This window comes from Pteropus alecto, unplaced genomic scaffold (genome assembly GCF_000325575.1).
Source record: "Pteropus alecto unplaced genomic scaffold, ASM32557v1 scaffold454, whole genome shotgun sequence".
Taxonomy (NCBI): Eukaryota; Metazoa; Chordata; class Mammalia; order Chiroptera; family Pteropodidae; genus Pteropus; species Pteropus alecto.
In genome coordinates this window covers 123,271-149,062 of record NW_006434901.1, presented here as the reverse complement: position 1 = coordinate 149,062, position 25,792 = coordinate 123,271, and the positions used below count along the sequence as shown (strand labels likewise).

Sequence of the window (25,792 nt, the reverse complement as noted above, 5' to 3'; positions counted from 1 at the left end):
CCGGCTTGTTTACACCATCTGAGTCAACTCTGCAGAGAAATTCTGATTTTGTTTTTCTATCAAAGGACTGAGACCTGCCCTGTCCAATCAGAACTGCACAATTTGTATACCTTATTTACATAAAATGGACCTAATTGAGAACTTGGGCGGGAAATTTTACTATAAAATATGGCCTTCCTTTGTCTTGGTGGAACACAATTTAGGTTGCCACCTGAATCTATGTCTCCCAGGCTGCAGCTTGTTAGTGCTCAAATAATGCTTTTTATTCTTTATTACAGTCTAAAATTAATTTCGGTTTACAAAAGTCTCCAAATGACAGCAACACTTCCCTTCGAAACACTTCAAAAGTTATTAAGAGAATAACTTTTGTTCTCTTAATAACTGTAATACCTACTCGGTGTATTGGTCAATTTTTTCAAAGCTACATAATAAATGTGAGAGGTGGCTGTGTAATACGTAAGCATCTCAAGATATTCTTTTTACAGACGATTAAATATTTCTTTGTAGTTTTGCAACTAATCTAATTTGCTTACTCTGCTACCTATATATTCTCCTCTATTCCAAGATGAAACAAAAGAAACATATCGAAGCTTTAAATGTATGACTCATGCTCTATTATGTTAACTATAAGTCAAACATTTTTGCGATAGGCCATCTTGACTAAACTGCTGAGACTTCTCACCGTGAGATGCAAATTAATTTGTTACTGTAAAATTGGGTTGACATCATTTTTAAGGGCTACTTGAACGTATTAGGGAATGTGAAATTAAAGTAGAACATTAGAACAGAGTCTCTGAAAAAAACATGCTTGAGTTTGATAAATGAAACATGTTTTCCTTTTTTCTTCACAAGAAAAACAAAATATAAGGTTTAATGCAATTCACCGACACCCCTGAATTGAGTTTTAAGCCTAGCATCTGTTTCTTGGATGACTGTGGGCTTACCACCCAGGGTGTTGAGAAACTCACATGAACTGACTAGCTTCTCTTTGTTCTGATCTCTATTTATCTCCTCAGGCCCAATTCTCTCCTCCTTCTGCAAAAAAGACTGAAATTAAGTAATGCTGCATGCACTCTCTAATTTTAGTCCTAGCATTCTTCTTAGGATGGTTGGGTGGAGAGACTATATTGTGACAAATATTTCAACCTCTTCTTCAATCTAAGGATAATAATTTCAGTGTCATTTATAATAGATATGGGAGGTTTAAAAATGTCTCCCTCTTAGCAGCTGTAAAATTGTTATCATAAAATAACATGATTTTAGCCATTTTATTTCATTGCTTTAGAATCAGGAGGAGGAGTTATTTTGATTAGAAAAAAAAGAAAAAGAAAAAGATTCTGTGAACTTCTATTCATCTGGAAATAAAATCTAAGGTTAAGGCTATAGTTGTTAAGAGACAATTTTATATTATTACTTATGTTTCTGATTTATGTACTTATTATGCTTGATGCTCAAAGATTTTTTTGATGAGTGAAATTATAAAATACTTTAGTGATTTTACATATTAAATCTCAATTCCAAAATTCTCCATGTGTTGGGATTTATATTTATAATTCGTGCAGTAGGATAGCATTATTTTTTAAGCCCCTTTCTGCTAAACTTCTGACTTTTAGGTAGCTATAAAACCATTTATGAGGTGACGATGATGGCTTGTTTCAGTTTGGCCCAGTCACAGATTCCTTATTATTCTTACAACACATACTCCACATAGTAATGATAGAATATAAAATCATTCGAATTGACTGAAGGAACTATGAAAATGTAAATACACAGAAATAATCAAAGAGATTGGAAGAGACCTGGAGGAAGCACTGACCGTGGTCACATATTGATCTAAATAGTCTAATCTGTTCCCAGGTTTCAGTTCAGTCATTCCACAAATACAATATTTATAGTATTACAAGCTAAGTGCTTGTGATTCACTGATAATAATGGTAGAAACCTTCCCAAAGACCTCAGAGTCCACAAAATAGCACAGACAATTAAACCCAAAATTCTAGCATGATGTGAGCTGTGCCTGTGGTCACAGATAATAAGGAAATATGGTGGAGGAAAAGTGCCTTATGTAGATTGAGGAAGTGGTCAAAGTGTTTCCGGAGGAAGGATCGTTGATGTTGTGATATGGAAGATGAGTGAGTAATAGGTGAAAAAGAGGAGAGAAGGTGCTCCAGAGAGAGGATACATACAGCATGGTCCACTGCTCAAGCTGAAGGAAATTCTGTGGGCAGGGATCTGTTTTGGAGGTGCTAAGAGAAAGAGGCAGAATTGGCTATCTGTATGAATGGGGGACAGCTTAACTGAGCCAAGTTTTGAAGGGAAACTTGGCTGGGTGGCCAGAAGGCATTCTGTAGAAGTCCTTTGCCATCGCTGTGGCTTTTTGCTACTTTACTGGAGCATTTACCTTATATTCTTTTGTGAAGTGCTCCTGCTTCTGGAAAAAAAAACATTCATATACTCCAAACAAATCTCTCAGTCAGTCTTTTACCGGTCCACCCTCCTCCTAGTTTCTATCTCCCTGTCTAAAGAGCCTTCTGCTTGGTCAGACTCATTTCTTTCATTTGCAGCTGAAAACGAGAATTCTCTTTGTCTTTTCCCTTGGCAGCCCAAATTAGACTGAAATTTAACTCATAAACCACTTGCCACTGCAAGAAATTTGGGCAGCTTTTAGCATCGATTCAAATTTGTACGGATTTATTCCCAACTATAATTGTTGACTTCTCCTCTAAATAAACTTGTGTTTACTCTGATGTTTGCTCAATTGTATGTGAAGGCCTTTGTATAGAGGAAAGGCTAAACATGGAAGACAACTTTGTTTTACCAGTGTCTCCAGAAATTCAAAGAGTAAGACTTTTCAGTTTTCCCAAGGGAGATTTTTAGATACAAAATGTAAAAATAAGAATTATTCAACAGAAAATATTTTTTCCTATGTGCTAAGATGTTTGAATGACAAAAAAGAGAAACTCAATGTATATCAACAATTACCTGAGAGATAAATTACATATTTTTAGACAAAACATTTATTTTACAGCTTAAAATTAGCTTCTCCTTTTTATTCTCAGAAAGTTCTTGCCTGAAAAAAATAATCCATTAAAAATGAATAAGGTAAATAAAAATATAGTTGGCACTTAAACATAAGCAAAGAAACAAAACATTTATATTGCAAACCTAATAGTAACGCTGCTGAAAGAGAGCCATCTGTTCAACTTGAAAACTTCACTTTCAAATCGTTACTAAGTATAGCTAACGATAGTCTTGGATACCCCACTATCCAAAATTGGTTCTCCTTTAAGAATATTCATGAATTATTTTTATCGTTAAGGTATTTCTCTGAAGTTTTATAGGTTTCCTGGTTTGGTTTTTATTTCTTTGATTTTTTTTTTCAAAATCACTCATTACAAATTTCTTATGTTATAAAAATATTTCCTATCTTTAAAGGCCAGGTCTCTATGTCTGTGTTGTGGCTCATGCAGAATACAAATTACTTTGATCTCTTTACTTTTAGATATTTCTACCTTAAATTACTAAATGGAGAGAGCAGGGGATTCTTCAATATGGTACACGACGGAACTCTGTAGAGAATAAACACAGTTCTGAAACAGCAACAGTCTCAGGGAAACAAGATTAAAGAGAAATGATATATAAATGCATGGCACTGTGCAGTGCATCAATACATTACTTCTGTTAACCCACATAGGATGACATAGAGCAAGCAGTGGAGCTTACACTAGAACGTATTCAAGAGAAGAGAGATTTTTGTCTTTCGTACACTGAAGTATCAGAAGTACCTAGGAAAATATTTAGCTTATAGTAGATGTTCATTAAATATATGTTGAATGAATGAACGAGAGGGAGAGAAGAGATAGAATATAATGTTTATCAAATGTAGGCATTGTGATGAGCACTTCATAATATGACACCTTATTGAATCCTTATACAATCTTATGGAAGAAAACATGAATATTACATTCTTTTCTTTTTAACAGAAAACATGAGTTCTGAATGGTGAGTTTAATTATCCAAGGTTTCACAGCTGGTAACCAGCAGTTCTGGCCATCAAGATCTATCTAATAGGCTTTCCAAATAATACACTAGCAACAGTATCAGACTACTTAGAAATTGCACTGGACAAAGTAACAGTTGAGTAGTGCAGTTGTCCATCAGTGACCCCACCATGAAGAACCCATGATTGAAGGAGCAATGGAGATTAATTATTGCAAATGGGAGACACCACAGATCTAATCAACTGTCAAGATTCATTGCTGAGAGCCACCAGTAAAATATGGCATTGAGATTCTCTATTGACAGGTACAATGTTTAAAGAAAACTTTGCATTGCCATGTTAGGGAAACTGTTATTACTGGATGGTCCTTGTATTAGTTTTCTATTGCTGCTATAGCATATTACTCAAAAACATAGTGGCTTAATACGACACAAATTTAATACAGTTCTTTAGGCCAGAAGTCCAATACGGGTCTCAATGGATTAAAAGTAAGGTAATAGCATGGCTATATTACTTTCTGGAGGCTCTAAAGGAAAATCTGTCTCCTTGCTCATTCAGATGTCGACAGAATTCAGTTCCATGAGGAGGTCTCCACGTCTTGCTGGTTGTCAGCTGAGGGTTGCCCTTGACTTCTAGAGGCTTGGTATGGTCCTTGTCTTTTCCCACATCTCAGAGCTGGCAGTGGGGCCTTGAGTCCTCCTGCTGCCATCTCTCCAATCTCCTCTTTTGCCTGTTTCTTATACTTTTTAAGGATTTATGTCATTAAATTTGGCCTATCCAGGATAATCTCTGCATCTCAAGGTACTTAACCTTATCATATCTGCAAAGTTCCTTTTATTACGTAAAGTAACATAGTCAGGTTTTCAGGATTAGGGCATCTGCATCTTTAGGAGGCTATTATTCTGGCAAACACAGGACCATACTGACATGCAGTTCTCTCATCATTTGGTGGCATAGAGATTGTTGGTCTTTTAATATAGTTTATAATCAGAGATAAAATAATTCCTTACCAAGGAACTTAGATGGCTTTACAGTGATCTTAAATTCTAACTAGTAAGTTCTAATTTTAATTGAATATATTTGACATGTAACATCATACAAATTTAAGGTCTACGACATGTTAATTTGATTCATTCATATATTGTAATATGATTGCCATTGTAGTGGTAATTAGCACCGCCATCACGTTACATGATCGATTGTCATTTCTTTTTAAAATATAACCCAACATTCAGAATTTAGTAGTAGGACTGCTTTGCATTACACTTATTACCTAGTAAGTCTTTTTTCTCCTTCTATGAATGTAGTCCCATCCTTTATCTACGTCTAAAACCTGTTTTCTCGTTGACTTTATATTAGAATCAGGGTCTGTAACATTTTCTTTTTGTATGGACCTCGAAAGTGGTTTCTTAGCAGTCTCTGAGTAATGGCCAGGGTTTGACATATGTGAAATAGAGCTGGACCCGTTCTCATAACCACATATCCCAAACTAGTTAACTACCATTCATATATCAGTTTGAGGTGTTTTTTTGGGGGGAGGGAGGAGGCGGGTGCGGGAGAGTGTGGCAGGGAATTAGACGGAAAATGAGAAAAAAAATGAAAGATATACTTCAGAATGTATTACATCTGCTCTAAACACAGGGTTATATAATAAAAAAATCTAAGAAAATAAATCCGGTTTCACTTCCTAACCAAATACTTGTAACAGGATGTGTAGAAGAGAAAGCCAAAAATTCCTTAACAATATTTTTTGTAAGAAAAATTTCACAGGAATAGAGAATGTTATGACATTTCCCCCAATTCAAGTGTTAGGGTCCCCAAGAGACCCACTCTGGATTCTTACTGAATTGCAGTAAGAATCCAGAGTGGGTTCTTACTGCAATTCAGATTCCTCGTGTAACACTGATAGAGCAAAGCACTAATAAGATCTTGGACAAAGCTGACATTTCCTCAAGTACCTGGGAGATTACACAAAGATGCTTGCAAAAGTGTGAGGGCAAGAGGCAGAGCAATGCTTCCTGTGATGAAACTACTATTAGGCAAATGATTCCCATACCTTGGTGGAGTAAGACTATGAGTTTTTCTGATGAACAATTGAATCTATTATTGAAGTTAATGCTAAGTTGTGCTGTGGCTTAACAGAATGACAATTTATTTTTCATTTACGCAGAGTCTTTCATGGATCAGGTAGCCAGATAGCTCTCCTCCATCTTGAAGCCATGCCACCTGAACACATGGCTTTCTAGGTTGAATCTAGGGTAAGAATGGGATGATGCACAATACCATTCCCTACCATGAACAACATTCTCTTTTGTGACCTTTATAGCTCCATTCATTCATTACTTAAAGAAAGGATGTGACTACTTCTAAGTGAGATAAAAAGAGTGATACTTTTCTAGAAGCAATATTAACACCTAAACATGGAAAGCTAGGTTAAAATTTAAGAGCTCAATAGATAAATTGAAGATACAGTTAAGTTTCTTGGTAAGAAATGTTATCCTCTTTCTGTCAGATCCTTCATCCAGCAGGTAAGGTCTACTCAAGGTGATTCAAGCGGGCCTCTTTATCAAGCAGTGCAAGTAGAATCAGTTAGTACTCAACACATATTTCTTGAGTTTCTTAACTTTTCCTAATTTCCCTTAACATTAGTTTGGAGCCTTGTGACTTGCTCTGGTGAATGAACAGTGAGTAGACATGACGTGTACCACTTCTGGAATGAGGTAGGTGACTGTCAGTGTGTGTGTGTGTGTGCGTGTGTAATATAATGTGGTTTTCAAATACAGTGTTTGTCTACTTTCACTCCCTTTGCATATAATATTTAATATACGAATAATCTGAATCCCAGATGTGACTAGTTGTGACTCTAAGTATGTCATTTAAACTTCCAAATTGTCAGTTTTCTCACCTATATAATTAGAGATTATAATATGTCTACTGGCCTCCAGTTCACGATGGTAAACTGAGAACATTTATGGCCTTCTTCTCAAAGTACCAATGAAATTAGAGAAAATATATGAAATTTATGTTGTAGGTCGGAAAAAGAAAAAAGAATGCTATTAGGAAAGTGTTTTTAGGAATTTATGGAAAACAGAAAGCATTTCAGAATAGAGTGTTATGGAAAGGATAGCGAAAACTCAGCTGAAGATGTAAGATCTTCCCGAGACTTTTGAAGACTCTTCAGAGTATATTGCTATGTATAAGAATAAATGTCACTGAAAAACTTAGTAGCTTAAAAGAACAACTGTTTTGTTGTTGTCATTGTCAGCGTTGTCGGGGTTTTGTTTTGTTTTGGTGATTCTATGAGATGACTGTCTCAGTTGGGTACTTTGCCTGCTTCATGTGATTCCACTTTCAGTTGCAAACATCTGGAGGTTCAACTGGGCTGGAATTTCCAAGATGCCTCGTTCGTATGTCTGGCACATTGATGCGGACAGCCGAAGAGCTTAGCTCAGGATGCTGGGATGATTGGGTCTCTATGTCTACATAATCTCAGGGCCTCTCTCTCATTGTGGCCTCTCCATGTGGTCTCTATACAACATCTCCTCAGTAGGACAGTCAAATTCCTTACACTGCAGCTCAGTACTCCCAGGAGCACAAATGCATAAAGTTGTCAGGCCTTCTTAAAGCTTAGACTTGGAACTGGTACATCCCTTCACTACATTCCGTAGGATTAAGCGAGTCACAAGAGTCGGCCCAGTTTCATCATGGAAGGAGAATTAGGTTGTGAACAGCAAGGTAAACTGGAGGCTGTCTTGATATTACCTATCATAGTTACTCATTGGAGCCATTCATTAGTATACAAAATTTGTTGGGATACAATAATAGGATTTGTGAAAACAAAGGAATAAGGATGACTCCCCGTTTCTGACTGGTAATACTGAGAGGACAGAGCTGTTATTACTTACTGTGATGGGGAAGACTGAAGCAGGTTGGATGAGGGAGACAGGAAAATCTTATTGAGATGCCGAGTTTGTGAATTTTGGGGCAGAGGAAGGAGGGATGGTGCTCTCATGGAGATTGCTGGTCCCTGGGGCCTGTCTTTCTTTTTGCCATCACACTGTGAGGGTGAACGAGAGGGAGATAGTGCTACCAGGAGCCCTCAGAACATTGGGTGAAAGAGGCTTATTCTTTATCTTGCTATTGAAACAGTAGAAACTCAAAGAGAGCAGCCATGATACTGTGACCATTAAGAGTTCTGGATTCTCCTCTTCCTTCATCAGATAGATGATTTCAGATTACTTTTTTCTTTATTGAGTTAAGAAAACAAACGAGTATGTTCTTCATTTTGGAGACCAGCATCCAGTTACTTAAAAAAATAGGTTTTATTACTGAGTAAATCATCTAAAACAGCCAAACTTTCTAGTTGTTTTTTCTTTTTGATATTTACATCTAATTTGGGTGCAATCTGACTTAAATAAAAATGTGTTATTAATGCATGTATATCATTAAAGCAGATCAAGATCATACTACAGTGAAGAATAAATAAGGGCTTAATAAGTTTTATAGGCATTTGTCTTGTTCCTTTCTAGAATACAGATCAGAATGTTTTAGGGAAAAAATGTTCAATAAATGATAAAGTGATATCACAGTAATATAATTGTGTTAAATGCATTCAGTCTCTTTAAAATATACTATTATATGAAAAACCAGAATGGAAACCAAAACACGTCTCAAGAAAATAATTCAAGATACATAAGACTTTTCATCTGAAGAAAGAGAGAGACTTTGGAAAGGCCGATTTTATATGACATACCACTAGAATGCAGCCAATGAGCAGTGGCCCTTATATAAAAGTTGTACTTTAAATATGACTGTTTTAAATGAAACAAACTCTGATTAAATCATTTTATGTTTGACAGAGTCAAATGATAGTTTACAGACCATAATGAACACAGCTGTGCTTAGCACTTTTTTGACCTGCTGTATCTAAAAGAAACTAAAAGGTCTCACAGGTTCATCTAGCCTTCAAGATAATTAATCCGCATATGGACAGTCATTCCAAATTGAAGTTATTAGTGCACTAATATTGAATTTTCATTACTTTCTGCTAAGAAAAGCTGTCTCAGTGAATGACATTGATTGAGATATTCTTATTTGTGTTCCCAATTCATCTGATATATAACTCCATCTTAGTGACTGCTATGTTCCATGTCAGGAGTCTACAAACTTTACACATAAAGTACCAACAGTCAATATTATTCTCAGCTTTGTGGGCCATATGGTCTCTGATGCAACTATCCAAGTCTGTACTTATATTTGCGATAGCAGCCATGAAAAATACATAAACAAATGGGCATAGCTGCGTTCCAATAAAACTTTATTTACAAAAATAGGCAGAACTGTAAATATGGTCCAGGGAGTACATTTTGCCATCCACTGTTCTATATTAATCCTTGGTGCATTTGTCTCTCTCGTCTACTAGCTCTACTTAATAGCAGGCATCATTTCATGTTTATATTTTTATTCCCAGAACATGAGTAAGTATGTAATAAATGTTGAACAGAGTATTAATTTCTTATGAGAATTAAAGAAAGATTCTAAATGTTCTTTATGACTAATATGAGTCATTATATTAGAATAGCATTGAGAATGATTCCAAAAGTACTCTGCACAAATTCTACAGCCAAATGAATAAATACAACTAATGTTCACTGACTTTATTTAGTAAATATTAATTTAGTAAATTAATTTAGTAAATATTTTATAAATATTATAAAGCAATATTTTTTTTCTATTTTAAAAAGCAATAAAAATTTATTATAGAAAATTTCGAAATTGAGGATTTGTTTAGTGAGTGGTTAACAATAAGAAGGGCAACCCCATACATTAGTCCAATGATGGTTTCAAGAATGGACATATGTCCATTGGTGTGTGCTGGAACTGGCTCACAAAAGACGATCGCGCACATCTTTTCCTTATTTTGTGTTTAATGATGTAACATTGGTAGCTTAAAATAGCCATCAGAGAACATTTACATGACAGAACTTGGCAGAAGAGGCTTTCTTTTGATCAGTTTGCCATGACACCACGGCACTGCGTATGATCCCAATACTGACCAGTGAGACGCAAACAGAGGTTTGTGGGAGAACTCCCTAAGAGTATATTCTTACATAGTTGCTAACAGAAATCCTATGCCTTGAAAAAAAATTTTGAAGGCAAAATTAGCACATAGGAAATCACAGAGAAATGAAGCCATAGAACGTTTTTGAGTTTAGTTTAACCTCTTTCCAACTCAGAACTTCTATGTATATGAATTCTTTGTTGTTGAGTCAATTTGAGACAGATTGTAATTACTCGTTAACTGATACATGTCCAAATATTTGAATTTGTATTTCTCTCTTCCTGCCCTCATGTTTTCTTTTCTTTCTTCTGTAATCTATGTCTCCTCAGTTCCTTTGTTCTTTCCTGATTTGGCATAATATTGTGTTCCCCCATGATCCTATTTGTTGGTATTAGCCCTCATATAATGATTCCTAGAAATAATTTTAATATTTAGATCTAGTATTTCCAACACATAGTAAACTATTCACTTTTATGTTTGGATTATATTCCTCTAGTAGTCAAAAAATATATATATGGGTCAGCTATTTCAACAATGATGCTGTTTAACACTAACTCAAAACAGATAGTGACTTAAAACACACATAATTTATTCTTGTCCACATGTCTGCTTGTCAGCTGGCTGTTAATCTATCTAGGTTGAACTAACTGGTTTGGTTTTAAGTTGCACTTTAGGTTTGGATTTGCTCCACATTTTTTTTATTTTTCCATTGATCAAAGAACTAGTTTAAGAGATGGAAGAAGCTCAAGAGGAGTGAGTATAAAAATACTCAAGGCTTCTAATGGTCTAGGCTCAGAACTGGCACACCATCACATCTACATACATGTTATTGTTTAGGGCAAGTCACATGGCCGAGCTCAACATCAATGAGTGGGAACTCTGCCTCTAGGACAAGGGGATACAAAGCAGGTAAATACAGGGAGGGGTGAATAGCCAGTTATGTGCTACTTCTTGGATTTCCTTTATAATCCAAATTGTTAAAGCTGATCATATATGCCAGTTACATGAGCCTCAGTTATAGTACATCATTTTGTTGATCACAGTTTCTCTTCAAGGCAAGTAAGCAACTTTCAACATATTTACATAACCAGACTCTTAAAATATTGTTTTAATATGATATCTCTGTGATCAAAAATCTTCAGTCATTTTCCATTACATACAATATAATTCAAAACACCTTAGCTTTAAGAACATTCATTTAAGTTCAGTCCCCAATTATATTTCATCTATGTTTCCACAAGCCCTTGTCTAAGCAAATTCATATTATCATTCTACACTTAAACGTTTTCTTATCTTTGATTTTACTCATTATTTTCTCCACTTGGAAAGTCTTTCCTTTTCCTCTATACTTTTCTGATTTCTAGGCAGACCAAGATCCCTGATAACCCAGTCCAGAGTAATCTCTCACTTATTTAAATTCCTGTAGAGTTTATAAGCTGCAGCTCTGATTTGGCACTCAACAGTCATGAAAGGATTAGCATGGACTCTTGTGAAACACTGGCCATATGGTACGCTGAGAATAAGAAGGGGCTGAGCTAGTAAGAAGAAAGCAAGTGGGAATGAAGCCAATTCCAAGAACAAAAGTTAGAAATAACCCCAGGTGATGGGACAGGCAGAAATGAGATCAAGCAGAGAGAAAGGTAGAGGAATAGCACATGGCATCAGAAAATTACTTCCAAATTTCCACATTGCTGGTGCAGAGATGCAGTGGTATATGACTTAGTAGGGCTTCTGCTGGTTCTGGGGGCAGAGCAAGTCCAGAGACAATTGTGGTCATGTGTGATGGGATGCAGCCAAACAGGCCCTGACAATGATCGTAACCTGCTTTGATCCTTCCTTCTTCTGTATTTGTGTTTATAGCTAAAACTACAAAAGCTTTTCTCCACAAGTTGACTTCAAGTTCCTGGAAGGTAAGCTTTAGTTTTCATATTTTATACACATGACACCAACAGGATTTTGAGCATGGTTGGCTCTATGTGAACTTGATTTATTGATACATTTGAATCTATGCTTTTTAAATAGCAAGACTTATCTTCTCGCAAAATGCATTCTTGACTAAATCTGGCATGAACAAGAAATTAATGTACTTAATTTATGTGCTGAAAAGAAATATAGAACCAAAATAACTGGACCAATAAGTAACTTCTAGTATGCATGCAAACAATGCAAAAGATGAGACAGTATGAAAATTCTATTATTTAGCTCATTCCCACAATGATGGGTTAGTTTCATAAAATGTTCTCACACATCTGTTGCTTTCGGAGTCATTTGGGACTGTTGACATCACTGTCAAGTATTCTTCAGTTTAAATTAAACCTTTCAGCCATCCGGGCAGTATGAAAGACCAGTATAGTCATTAAAACCGATGGAATAAAAAACCAAGAGTCATCAACAAAAGTGGAAGAAATATCGAACATCAGGTCTACTTGATGAGAAAACAAGCAGGAAGCAACGTGATACTGACAGCATATTCTGATTACATTTGTATATTTTGCAACTTGCATTAAAGTTTGCTTTTAAATGGAAAGTGGAGAAGAGTAAACCATATATGGAGAAATAACAGTTGAGTTGGATGGACTGTATGTTAGAGAACAGAATTTTCTAAAAGCCAGAAAAAAAACAGAATCCGAGAGGCTTGACACCCAGTTCTGACTGACAATACACCCATGAAGTTTAGTAGGAAAATCGGCTAAAAGAAAATGTTGCAGAAAAACAAACATCACAGTTGTGGTTCCTAAGAGAGATGCAAATATGGAAATGAAGTGGCCCTTTGTTTTTGTTTTTTTTCCCTCTTGAACAAAATTATCATGGTATTTGGGATAATCTTGGCAGGTCCAGGGCAAGCAAGTGATAACAGCAGCAATAACTACCTGAAATGATCAGATATAATTGCTTTCTAGCAGCTAAAGCCAAGCAAGTAGAACTATGCCAAAAGACCACAATTACACCTGAATAACGGAGCATGGCAGATCAGGAACACATTCACTGGAATAAGATGAAAACAGATTTAAACATGTCACATGGAGGAAGGAATTACTTGAATAGCCAGGGAAGGGTTTGGCACTTTCTGCGTTTATTTATTATTTCTTTTTACTTTTAAAAAAATCCAGCTACATTAAATTTTCTTATGTTATAGATATCAGCCATATTCCTACCTAGAATTATTTCTAAATTTGTTTTGTAACATGAAGTGCATGCTATATATAAAGTGTTAATTGATTGTAGCTGCTTTGCAACATGTGCATTTGAAAAAAAAATCATAAAACAAAGTGTGAATAGACAGGAGAAAATAGATCGATATCTCCAAAGTAGAAATAAATTCATACCATAAGATAATTGACTAAATTCCACAATTATATCTCTAAACTAGTTGAAGAAATGAAATGCTTGCTGATCAATTTTCAAAGGAATTCCTGAAGAAATTCATGAGCTTAATATCATTAGGTGATGTATTTCTTCTCGTAGAATTTAATTATGTGTAGTTAACACCCTTTGCAAAATGTAAGACTGCATCCCTCTTCCTCACCATGGTCCAACTTTATTTTATAAAACTATGACAAAATAATTACTCATCTATTTTATTAATTATTCATAACTGTCAAGTAGTATATTTATTTGTTTGCTAAGCTCAGGAAAGATCTGCTTATCTCCTGATTCCAATGCTGCTAGTATTCTGATTCCCTGCTCCTGTGTGAATGTTCCAAGTTCTTTAGAACTTGTTATCTTTTGGCTCGTTTGCTTTGAAATATTTTGGGTTTAGGCTTACCTGTAAATCTGCCAAAAGTAATATTAGAGATTGATTCCTATTTAAAGTGCTCAAGACAGTTCTGTTTAATTTGCTTAACATAAGTAGCATTCTCAGAAGCTCAAGGTCATGATTCAGAATTTTTTTTTATGCCAACACTTTGGAATGGGTGAGTTGCCAATTGTTATATGAGTCTACTTAATTAAAATTAAGAAAGTGAGCTATGTTATCACAATCAATCCTAGGTGGCACTTTAAAAGATCAAGGCCAATGAAAATATAAAATATTTCTTGTTATCAATATCTAGGGACAAATTTTATAATCAGTGTGGTTTCTGGACTAAAATAGATATATACACAGATAATTTATATATGTACAAATGGAGGTTACTCTTTCAGTCATCCATAGCAATTAGAGATAGGAAAATTATAGAGATGTCAAATACACCATTGATCCAAGTATCTCATTTTAAATATTATTTTAAGCTTTCACCTACTAAATTTAATAAATAGGAACATTGCAGGGTTCTCCTATTTTTTATCCTAAAGGTAAATGGAAAAAAGGAAATGAAAAGAATGATGATTAATACACAGATGAGATAATCATTTTTGAGATAATTAGGAATTGCCTGTCATGGCCATTTATTTGATTAAGAGTTCAATGGCATTCACTGATGCAAGTCCTGATAAAGGGCATCTGATATATCAAGGAGGCATGGAGCTGTATATGCCCACTCCTCAGCTGGAGGGAGTCTGAAATTATTTATCCTTCTCTTCTCTGAGGAAAGGCAGACCTTGCCTCATGAGAATACTTGTACCTCAAACGTGAGATGAAGATTTACTTGTTGGGTGGACAAAAAGAAAGATGAATGTTTACTACAGCAACCAAATTCTAAATCGTTTAACAACATATTCAATTGCATGTTGAAGAAGAAATATACCTACTTCAAATACAATGCTTTCATTTTCAAGAATAAGAATAGCATACTCCAAATAATATAACAACAAATTCTAAAACATTCAGGAGATATTTTACTATTCATATCTGATTTACATTCGTCATGGGATTTGATGTTTTTAATCTCTCTTTATTGAAAATATTCTGCTTTGGTTTCTAAGGCACTACACTCCCCTGATTTGCCTCCTAACAATCTCTGCAATAAAATTATTCTTTTTTTTAAATTTAGTGATTATTATGTACCTCATGTTGTTAGGTATTTAAGAATAAAGCATCAATTAGAAATTGACACAGAAAGGTGTACCAATTAATGGAAGTGACAGAGAAGTAAATTGATAATTACGTTGATGTCATTTGTGTTATAAATACAGGGCATTATGGAAATTTTGCATTTGGACATTTAATCAGCCTGGGGGAAGGTGTTTTTCAGTGAAGTGTTCTCAGAGCAACCAATGCCCGATAAACTCTACACAGTACTCCTATGTTTACTTTAAATATTGGTTTTACTAGGATTCTAACTTCAAACCTACTTTTCCCATACTCCATTTGGCTAGTAACCCACAATTACAACTTTATCTTTCAACTTGACACCAATGATCCCTAAATATATACCTGCTACAATCTCTCTCTCTTAGCATGAGGCTGGAATTTTTCATACCCATTGGACAACATCTGAATATGCCATTGAAATCTCAAAATTAACTTGTTAAAAATTAAGTCATCTTCTTTTTGCACCGAAATTCTTCTTATATTAAGTATCTCATCTGATAACACCAAATAATTCTGGACTCCTTTCTTAAGGTCCATATCTAATACTTAACAACTGTAATCATTTCTTCTTTGTAATTATCTTACCAATGCAGTCACACATCTCTATTTCCAGTTTATCTTCCTATATTTATACTCTCATAATTTCTCATCTCTGATATGATGTAAGAACTGAACTTTCTGCCTAAAACCTTGTCTCTTGCATTCAATCTGCCACAGCTGTCAGATTGCTCATGGTAGAAGATAATTAGATAAAGACACTTTTGCCTATAGGATAAATTATTCATGACTTAGCATGTTACAAAAGGTTCATAATTTTTCTCATGACTATATTTCTGGAAACATTTGTTATTCCTCACGTGGGTGGTTCCTAGAATAAGACATTCTCTTCAAACAATCTGTCTTTGCTCACATTGTCCTCCTTGTCTGGGATCTCTTAACTTCACTTGTGTGCTCAGTGAATTCTATCTCACTCTTCAAGGTTTCGCTTCCATATTACCACCTCTGTGGATCATTCAAAAGACCTATCCCACCTCCACCTGCCATATTCCACCTTACTTTGTTTTCTTTTTTGCCTCACTCGCCAAAATGTGAGCTTCTAGAATCCAGGAGTGTTGTCTTTTCTCTAGTCCCCTAGGTGCCCAGAACTAGCAGATGGTCAATAAAGATATATGGAATAAATGATCATTGATTCATCTCTTAGATGTCAATAATAAGACATTTAAAATCTGTGGTCATAAGTGGAGAACGATATATGGGAAGCATACATTTACTGACTATGCACACTTGGCAGATCATGAGTTTGTAAATTTGTGTTATTTCAGAAACTGATATTCTAATACTTCAATGTTCCCTTTCAAAATTCAGGTTTTGTCAAAAAAGAAAATTCTATTGTCAGTTTTGTTTTTCTTAAATATCTTGTACCAAAGTTTATTTTACCTGGATGGAGGTTTATAGTAATAACTGTGTGTGTATATATGATATATGATATATAAATAATAATATATATTATATTTGCCCCAAATTAGGTATAATTTAGCCCCAAGAAACTTCACTGAATCAACACTTTATTATCGTAAACTATTTTTTTACCGATACAGAGAACAATGTGCTCTATTTAGTTTATTCTCTTAAAAGTCTACTAATACCAACTTCCTCTAGTAATAAGAACAAGAGTCACATACACTTCTTGTTTAACTTTTATCACAATTTTATAAGGTATTTGTGTAAGAAACATCTTAGTTTCTCTATCCATTTATTTATTCCTCTTTATTAATAAAATCCCAGGCGATGTGCTCACACATTTTCCAAACTTTTAAAAAGAGAGGTGAATAATAAGATTAAACAGAAGTTCGTGGGACATCCAGGAAAGTACTTTTTGGCTCTCTGAACATTCTCCTTCATGCTGCTGACTACACGGAGCTCTGGAAGCAAATCGGGGATTCTGACACAAAGGTCAAAAGCATGTCACAGACTTGGCCCTGCCATCCTTGAGCAGCTGAACCCATACCATTAATCTCTTATTTTAATGCTTATTATTACACAAAGATAGCACATCTTACATATTTAAGCCTGTTTAGTAAGAGCTCTTTCATTTGCGACTAACACAATTCCTAGCCAATTTAGCAAATTCGTCCTCACAGACATTATAGACATGACTCAAGGACATATGGATAACAAGTGTCAAAGTAAGACTGTGAGCTCTGGTATGGCTTATTACTACATGTTCACTCTGTTACACTATATGACATTACATGTGTCCTAGGAATTGTCTTCTCTTTCAGCGCTCTGTGGCAGTGTGTTTAAGGCTCAGGAAATATCACACATAGTAGGTCGAGATTGGATTAGACAAGGGGGAAAGAATATGTACCAGTTAATTTTTTTTTTCATTTTCCACTCTAATTCCAACCATTGTACTTGTTTGAAACAGAAGAAAATTTTAATCAAGGGATCATCATATTGCCACTTGTATTAAAAGACTGTAAATAAGGGTCAGCAAATTTAATTGGTGAATGTCGTGTGTGTCCTGACTCCTCCACCAACTGGCTGTTTTCCCATCTCTCTCTCTCTTCTTCTGGCTTTCCTATTCACTGGGACACAACAATATTGAAATAAGGTCGATTAATAACCCTATGATGGCCTCTAAGTGTTCAAGTGAGAGGAAGATTCACACTTCTACTTCTGATGGAGATACTGTGAAGATCATTGAAATGACAACAAAGAATTTAGAACATTACATAAATCTAGTTGATAAAACAGTTGCAGGGGTTGAGAGAGCTGACTCCAATTTTAAAAAAGTTCTGTGAGTAAAATGCTGTCAAACAGCATCACACGCTAGAGAAATCATTTGTGAATGGATCAATCAGCGTGGCAAACTTCATTGTCATCTTATTTTAAGAAATTGCCACAGCCACTCCAACCTTCAGCAACCACCACTCTGATCAGTCAGCAGCCGTTGACATTGAGACTAGACCCTCCACCAGCAAAAAGATTATGACTAGCTGAAGGCTCAGATGATGGTTAGCAATTTTTAACAGTAAAGTATTTTTAATTAAATTATGTGCACTCTTTAGACATAATTCTATTGCACACTTAATAGACTTCAGTACAGTGTAAACACACATAATTTTATATGCACTGGGTAATCAAAATATTGTGCGACTCACCCTATTGCAATATTTGCTTTATCGTGGTTGTCCAGAACCAAACATGCAATATCTTTGAGGTATGCCTGTAATGACAGATCAAACAGCTCACTGTAGCATAAATAACTCAGTTAGCATAATGTGACCATATTAAAAGAATTTTTCAATGTTTCTAATAATGAAAAATAAATCAAATAACCATTTGTTTTTAGAATGTAAACTAAGGCAAGAGATGCCAAAATTAGCTTGAAAGATTTGAACCGTGTCTTAATGTGCAACTGGTATAAGACATACATATAATATCCCAAAATTAAACAATGGGTTTTTGTCCCAGTTAGAATGTTAGTTCTTCAATAAAAAAAGACTAGCATTTGTCTTTGTAAAAACAGCTCTATCGATATGTATAATTAATGCAGGAAGATGCAAAACTGAAATAGTTCTAGTGGAAAAAAAAAGGGAAGGAAAGGAAGGAAGGAGGGAAGGGAAGGAAGGAAGGAAGTTGAAGAAAGAATCATGGATAGATTATTAAAGTAATGTAACTAGAGTACTCTATACACATGTCAGTCTGTCTTTAATGATATTAAAAACAATATCATTTAACATTTATTTCATTTAATAAATGTTTAATATTTAATTCAGTATGTTATACATGGACAAACTATGAAATGGTCAATAATTATTATATAAAGACTGAGGAAAATAAATGACTATATGAAATTACCCTTTCAAAATCAGGAAAAAGAATTAAAATCAACAATAATTATTGATTCTTCATACTAACTGAGCAAGAAAGCAAATCAAGGTGGATAATTCTACTTCGGATCAAAAATGAAGGATGACTATATAGATGGTTGACTGATTATTTTGTGCAGCTTGTCAAATGTCCTCAGGCACATTTCCAAAAAAAACCCCTAAAACCGTGTTAAAAATAAAATATCAGCATTGAAGCAAAATTATGTCATTTCACTAATTCAAGTCACATTCTCCAAAATTAGCTCAAATACCTATATATACCTCATGATTCCTCATTTAATTGACAAATATTCTCCTCCAAGCAATCCTCAGTAATTAATACCTTATTTGGAAACAAATTTAATAAGAATAATAAAGAATAATGTACTTCTTTTTAAGTCTTTTTTTATGTTTTTAAAAAAATATTTGCTATTATACTCTATATTAATCAAACTATGCTGGTCATAGTTACTCAGTGACTTATTAAAGGTTGATTAAGTTTGAGGGTCTGTTCAAAATAAGTTGTAATTTCACAAGATATAAGAGATACGAATTTTTTATACTGAATAAAACATCCAGTCATTCAGTTCTGTCACTAAATAATGTTTATCAACAATAATTTACACATGTATACAGATGTTTAGTATATTCTTAGTATGCAAGATAGTTGTTCTCCTATATACTTTTTATTTTTCTTTTTGTAAGAATAATGTACTTCTAAAGGGAAATGCAAATTCTTGAGAAATAAATTATTTGAATATAAAATTGCTTTGTCTGAATTCAAAACCTAATCGTCATCTACTATATTAAATAAACTTTTCTTATGAATTAAAGTCAATGTTTCCCAAGGATGACTTGATTTGTAGTTTTGTTAGAGAATGTAGTCTATATGACATAAATTTTGAATTCTCTCAGTCTTGATTTATAACCTAGATTATGAACAAATTTTAAAAATATTCTTTGTGTGCTTGATATTAAAACATACACTTTCCTGTTTGGACATAAGCATAAGGTAACTCTTCAGAAGTTTATTAAGTTTGTTAATTTTGTCCCAACGTACTCTAAATCCATAGTTTAAAAAATCTGTTTCAATTTTTTAATTGGAGAAGTATTTGAAAGCACCCCACTCTAATTTTGGAGTTGTGTTTGAAATACTGATAATTTTTGCTTTACATATTGTGAGACATAACAACATAAAGGTATTAGATGCATACTGGTTGGGTATTTTTCATTATACTAATAAATTAAAATTATTATCATTGTATTGGAATACAGTCCAAAAATATTTTTATTCTGAATGTTTATTTTATAATGACTGACGGACTATTTAAGAGATACACTTAAAACATAAGGCAGCAACTTGCTAGAAATTAAAAGAATAGTTATATATGTGTAACATATATGACAGGAAGACATATCATCTGTATCTATATATCTATATCTACATCTCTATATTTTATATGAAGACCTCAGACTATTTGCATTTATAGTTATTGATATATTAATTTTAACTCATTCATTTTTCATCTGTTCTAATTTTACTGGGTTTTTCTCCTTACCTTCATTTAGTATCTGAATTTTAAGGTATATTATTCTCTTTACTGTATTGTATATTCTATATATATTCTTTTGCCGAATGCACATGCGATTTTAACATCCACGTTTGACTTCACCAATTTTAAATATAACATCACTATCTCTCTCTGAAACAATATAATGACCTTAAAAAATTTACTTCAATATGGTGTCAGATGGTTGCTGGACTTGTCATGGTGATTGATCACTTCCTTAGGTATAGAAATGTTGAATGACTATGGTGTACACCTGAAACTAATACAATAGTATGTTAAATAAATAAACAAAATTTCTCCATTCTTAAAAAGAAAACCTCATTTTTGAACAAAATATTTATTAAAACTTTACACTTAAGATATGCTTGTTTTTATATGTACATTTACTTCATTAAAAACTTTTTAAATGGGCAAAAAATAAAATAAAATCATCAAAACTTTTTAAAAAGAATGAGGGAGAATACTGACTGGGAACATTGTAGTGGGTACAGATGGAAGAAAGTGAAAAATTCCAAATGTATTTTTTATTATTCGTACATTATATCATAGACAAAGACCTTATTTTTATGACACGAGTATACTTTGCTAATCAAAAGAACAATTCAATGAAAAAGAAGTGAAGGATATGAATGCAGTTTACAATACAAATGAACATGTGAAAAGAGGCTCAACATCACTCATAATAAAAGAAATGCAAAAGGAAACAAAAATTCAAAGTAGTCAATGAGAAAAGGAATGCACCTAGGGGTATGACCTCAATGTTGAGTAAATGTATTCCTTTTTTAAATTTAATTTGAAGTAAAACATAAAACAAAAAAGGTAGCCTTAATTTTTCTCATATATTCATCTTATTTTTTCTACTTATATTTAGAGATGTTTCTAAATATTTTCATTTACCAATCGTTTGTTTTTCATGTCATTTATAATGGGTTTAATTTTTTTTTTCCTGTAAGATGAGCTTCAACAAAACCATTATAACTTTTATTTGACAAGACTTCATTCTCAGTCTTCGAGATAAAATAGCATTGTTTTTTCTCTTGTTTTCTTCTTCTAAGTCTCCTCATTGTTCCTCCTTCATGAATGCCAGAATTCTCTACCAGTTTTTATATATTTTATTCATGTTCTATGTATTTTCTTCCCTTCCCTTTCTTCAAGCCCCTCTGAATTTATCACTTCTGTTTCACAGACTCTATTATGACTTCATTAGAAGCCCAACTTGCTTTCTAAAAGAAACTCAGGATCCAGTCTTTCTAAGGAGTGTGAAATATTCCCTAAATTTTAAGTGACTACTTTCCCTTTTGCTCGGAAAGAAAGATAAAATCTATGCCAACATCTGTGTCTCTCAGTCAGTTTTCACTTTAACGGGAAAAAAATGAAACATGCAATGTGTGTAAATGTGCTGTAAGAAATCTTTGTTCAAAATGTTGCTAGCATAATGGTTAAGATGTCTAAAAACTGAAAGTCTAACTATTAAACCTACACATACTGAGAGAGTGTCTGCCAAAATATGATAAAGAATAGTACAATAATAAAAATTAGGAGTTGATTCCAACCACCTAATAATTATTATTTTCTTTAACACGTAAAATTATAGATCCTCTGGGACACATTCTTACTGATAATATGCAGATATTTTTTTCTGGTCTTTATAAATGGGAGAAAATCTCATAATTTATATAATACAGAATGACAGGAGGAAACTAGACTTTATGAGATTTTTATAGGAGAATATAAATAATGGCCTAGGTCTTCACTTTTTATTATCTGCTTTAAGAGTCATGAACTACAGAGGTAAGTCCAATAAAATTCACTAGAGTTATTTTAAAATATATCGAAAATATATATAAAACAGCAGAAATAATATCTGAAAAAATTTACTTCAGTAACTCTTATTCATATGACAATGTATTATCCATTATTTACGTTCATCTTGTATATTCTTTTTTTGTTTAAACTTACCAACACATTTACTGTCTTTGTTCATTTGTCCTTCTGACTTAGCTGTTTTTTCTATCTGGTTTAATTTTCATCTTCACGTGTATATTTAGAAATTTTTTGTGAAAGTCTCACCTTCTCTCTCTCTTTCTGTCTGAAAATGCCTTGACCTAAATTTATTTTTTAAAATTTATTTTTCAATTACAGTTGACATACAATAGTATATTAGTTTCAGGTGTACAACGCAGTGATTAGACACGTGTATAACTTACGAAGTGATCCCCCCGATAAGTCTAGTACCAATCTGACACCATATATAGTTTTTACAATATTATTGGCTATATTCTCTACGCTGTATTGTACTCATTCCTGAATGATGGTAGCAGTCCTATTGAGTTGGCTCCTGCCAGATGTTGCATGGGCATTTGCAACCAGGGGTCACTTTTTGTGTTAATTTCCCGAACTGGAATTTACTAAAGCCTGGAAAAATAGTAAAACTGCACCAGACACATATGTGACAGATACCTGTGCTTTAGATTTTTCAGGCTATTGTTTTGTTTTTATTCTGTCAAAGGCTAATCAGAGACAGGTGAGCTCCCTGGTTTTCTTTTGCGGCCAAGTGGATTTTTTCAGTTTACTTTCTCTGAAATGCAACATTTTAGGATCCTGGAATGATGCACAGACATCAGCTTCAAGTGCCTTATCTCTCTTATCTGTATGGCTATTCAAATCCTTTGGAAAGAAAAATGAGTGAATCCCTAACATGTCTTCACAAGGAAGTCAATTTTATTAAAGATGTCTTTAATTGCTCCAAAGTTCTTTCTTATGCTGTGCAGAAATAGTTTCATTAATTTAACAGCTGTGACCCCTATTCCTCCCAGGTGTTTTTTCAAACTGATCATCAGCGAAAACCCTTAAATGTGTTTTTCATCATTGAAAATACCTAATGTCTTATATATCCGCCTGCCACTTAAACACATGCGTGCACACAAACTCAACTGCGCACATACACAAACATAGGACTAGGCTTTCTCTTTCTAAGGTTAAACACCTCTGTATCCTCAAACTTTCTGTAAATAAAATATTTTCAAATTCTCTTTATTCTGGTCACTCTGCCACATTCATCATGGTCTGTCAACTCCTCTCTAAAAATTTGGATTTCTTAAATAAACACAGACCTGATGTATGTTTGGCCATTCAAAGTAGATTAAAACTATTGCCTTACTTGTTTCCCCCGCCCCACCACCCAGGAGAAATGTAAAAAACATATAACAAGAGATCTACCCTCAACAAGGTTTTAAGTATACATACAGCATTATTAATTATAAGCACAATGTTGTACAGCAGATTGCTACAGAATTTTTTTTTTTTATCTTGCTGTTTCTGGGTATAAAGTTTCAGTCATGCAAGATTGCCTCATTTGTTTTGATTTGACATTCAATGAAATAAGCTTGTTGTATTAACCTTTAATTTAAGTAGAAGCCATAAATCATGAAATCTTAGACTCACACAATGAAAGGGACATTAAAAACCATCCAGTTTAATGACTCATTGAAGTATACTTTAATACGAATTCCCATTAAACTATATATCTGAAAGATTGCATACATGTATATGATATTTTAGAATTTGACAAATTTTACATTAATCCTATTGAATTTCATTCTTTTTGAATTCATTAATTATCACTATCTACACATTACAGCGGATAACTATAATCCTATGTCTTTTGATTTGAAAGATTATTATATGAATGATTTTCATTTCCATTGTATTTTAACTCTCTTAGATGTTCCATTTAATTAAGCCAATATTTTGTAATTTTCTTTATTCTGATCCTAGTCTTTTAGTTTTCTGTACTACTAGTAACCTTGGTTACATAAGCCAACATTTAAATGATGATAATACTAGTCATACCAAGCTATAGGAAAAGAAGTGTTATACCTGAGTCATCTGATTTACCTTTCATAATCTATATATACTTCTGTGGCTACAACACAAAATCTAAATGCAAATAAATGAAGCTTAATTGTCTAACAATTATTCTACAAAGAGCACAACTACTTCGACTTAATGAGCATACTGACATATAATATTTCTGTTATCCTGTAACTTCTAAAGTATTCCAGAAAACGGTGTGAGGGGAAAAAAATGACCTAGGGAAAAGGGTCATCATGAAAAAGTCTCTCACTGGGGACTATAGAAAGTGAATTCACTTTACATCCCTTTCACTAACAGTCACAATTACAATGTCTTTCTAAGAGAAGGAAGCAACATAAAACTTTGTACTGCAGAGCATCTTTATAAGGAGGATAAATGAAAGTTTTTCACATGGTAAAGAGAAAAAATTCAGAAATGTAATTCTGTGGCAAAGAAAATTATTTTTGTTAATATTGAGAGTAACCCATGAAATATTAAATGAAATTTCTATGCCAAGATATGAAGTTAATCGGCACAATCTTTTTTTTTTTTGCAAGGCAAGCTTTGGTTGACTTCACAGATTGCAAGGACCTTATCAATTTACAATCTTTATTTTTTAAAATTTTTTTATGCCTACAGCACCTGGTCTTCCTAGGTGGTCTCCCATCCAAGTACTAACCAGGCCTGACCCTGCTTAGCTTCCGAGATCAGACTGGATCAGGCTTGTTCAGGGTGGCATGGCGACAGTGGCACAATCTTTAAAACTTTATTTTGCTAACTGTATACATACTTTGTCTTTAAATTTTAAGGCTAAAATTTTAAAAATAAAACCCACTTAGAGGTTGATCCAGGTTAAATGATAACATACTCAATATAAGAAAATTTAAATGTCTCATGAAATCTAACCATGATAGATAGATAAGACTTTTAAAATTACCAAACGCTAGAAAATTAAGCTCTGTCTCTCCTAAGGAAAGCTATTCACCATTGCAAAAGAGCTCAAGTTCAATGTTACATGGAAGAAAGTAGATTTTGTTTCTACAGGTCAAGAATTTTTTTTTACTATTAATCAAGCCACTCATAACAATAATTTCATTAAGATAATAATCATAACACTATAAAATATTATTAAGGTATATTATAAATATTACTAAATATATTTCCTTGTACAGAAATAAATTGTATTTCCTTATACAGAAATATTACTAAATATATTTCCTCATACAGATATAAACTCTTAGAATAAATTCTACCTAGTGTCCTACTTCTCCCCTTTGCAAGCTTGATTCATCTTTCACTAGGAGTTTTATTAGAAAAATCTCTCTACTATTTATAGATGTAAGGACCTTAAATCTTTTCTTCGGAAATAGAACATAAATCTCATTTCTTTTTCCTCTTTTGTATACACAATACTGAGCATTCTCACAACAGTGATTCCTGTATTTTCAGTTTGCTCTG

The 25,792-nt window shown here is 33.6% G+C and overlaps 1 pseudogene; it reads right to left on the bottom strand.

The window, feature by feature from the left end:
• Positions 1–24,964: 24,964 nt before the first annotated feature.
• On the bottom strand, positions 24,965–25,083 carry LOC112478987 (annotated as a pseudogene).
• Between the last annotated feature and the right edge of the window lie 709 nt (positions 25,084–25,792).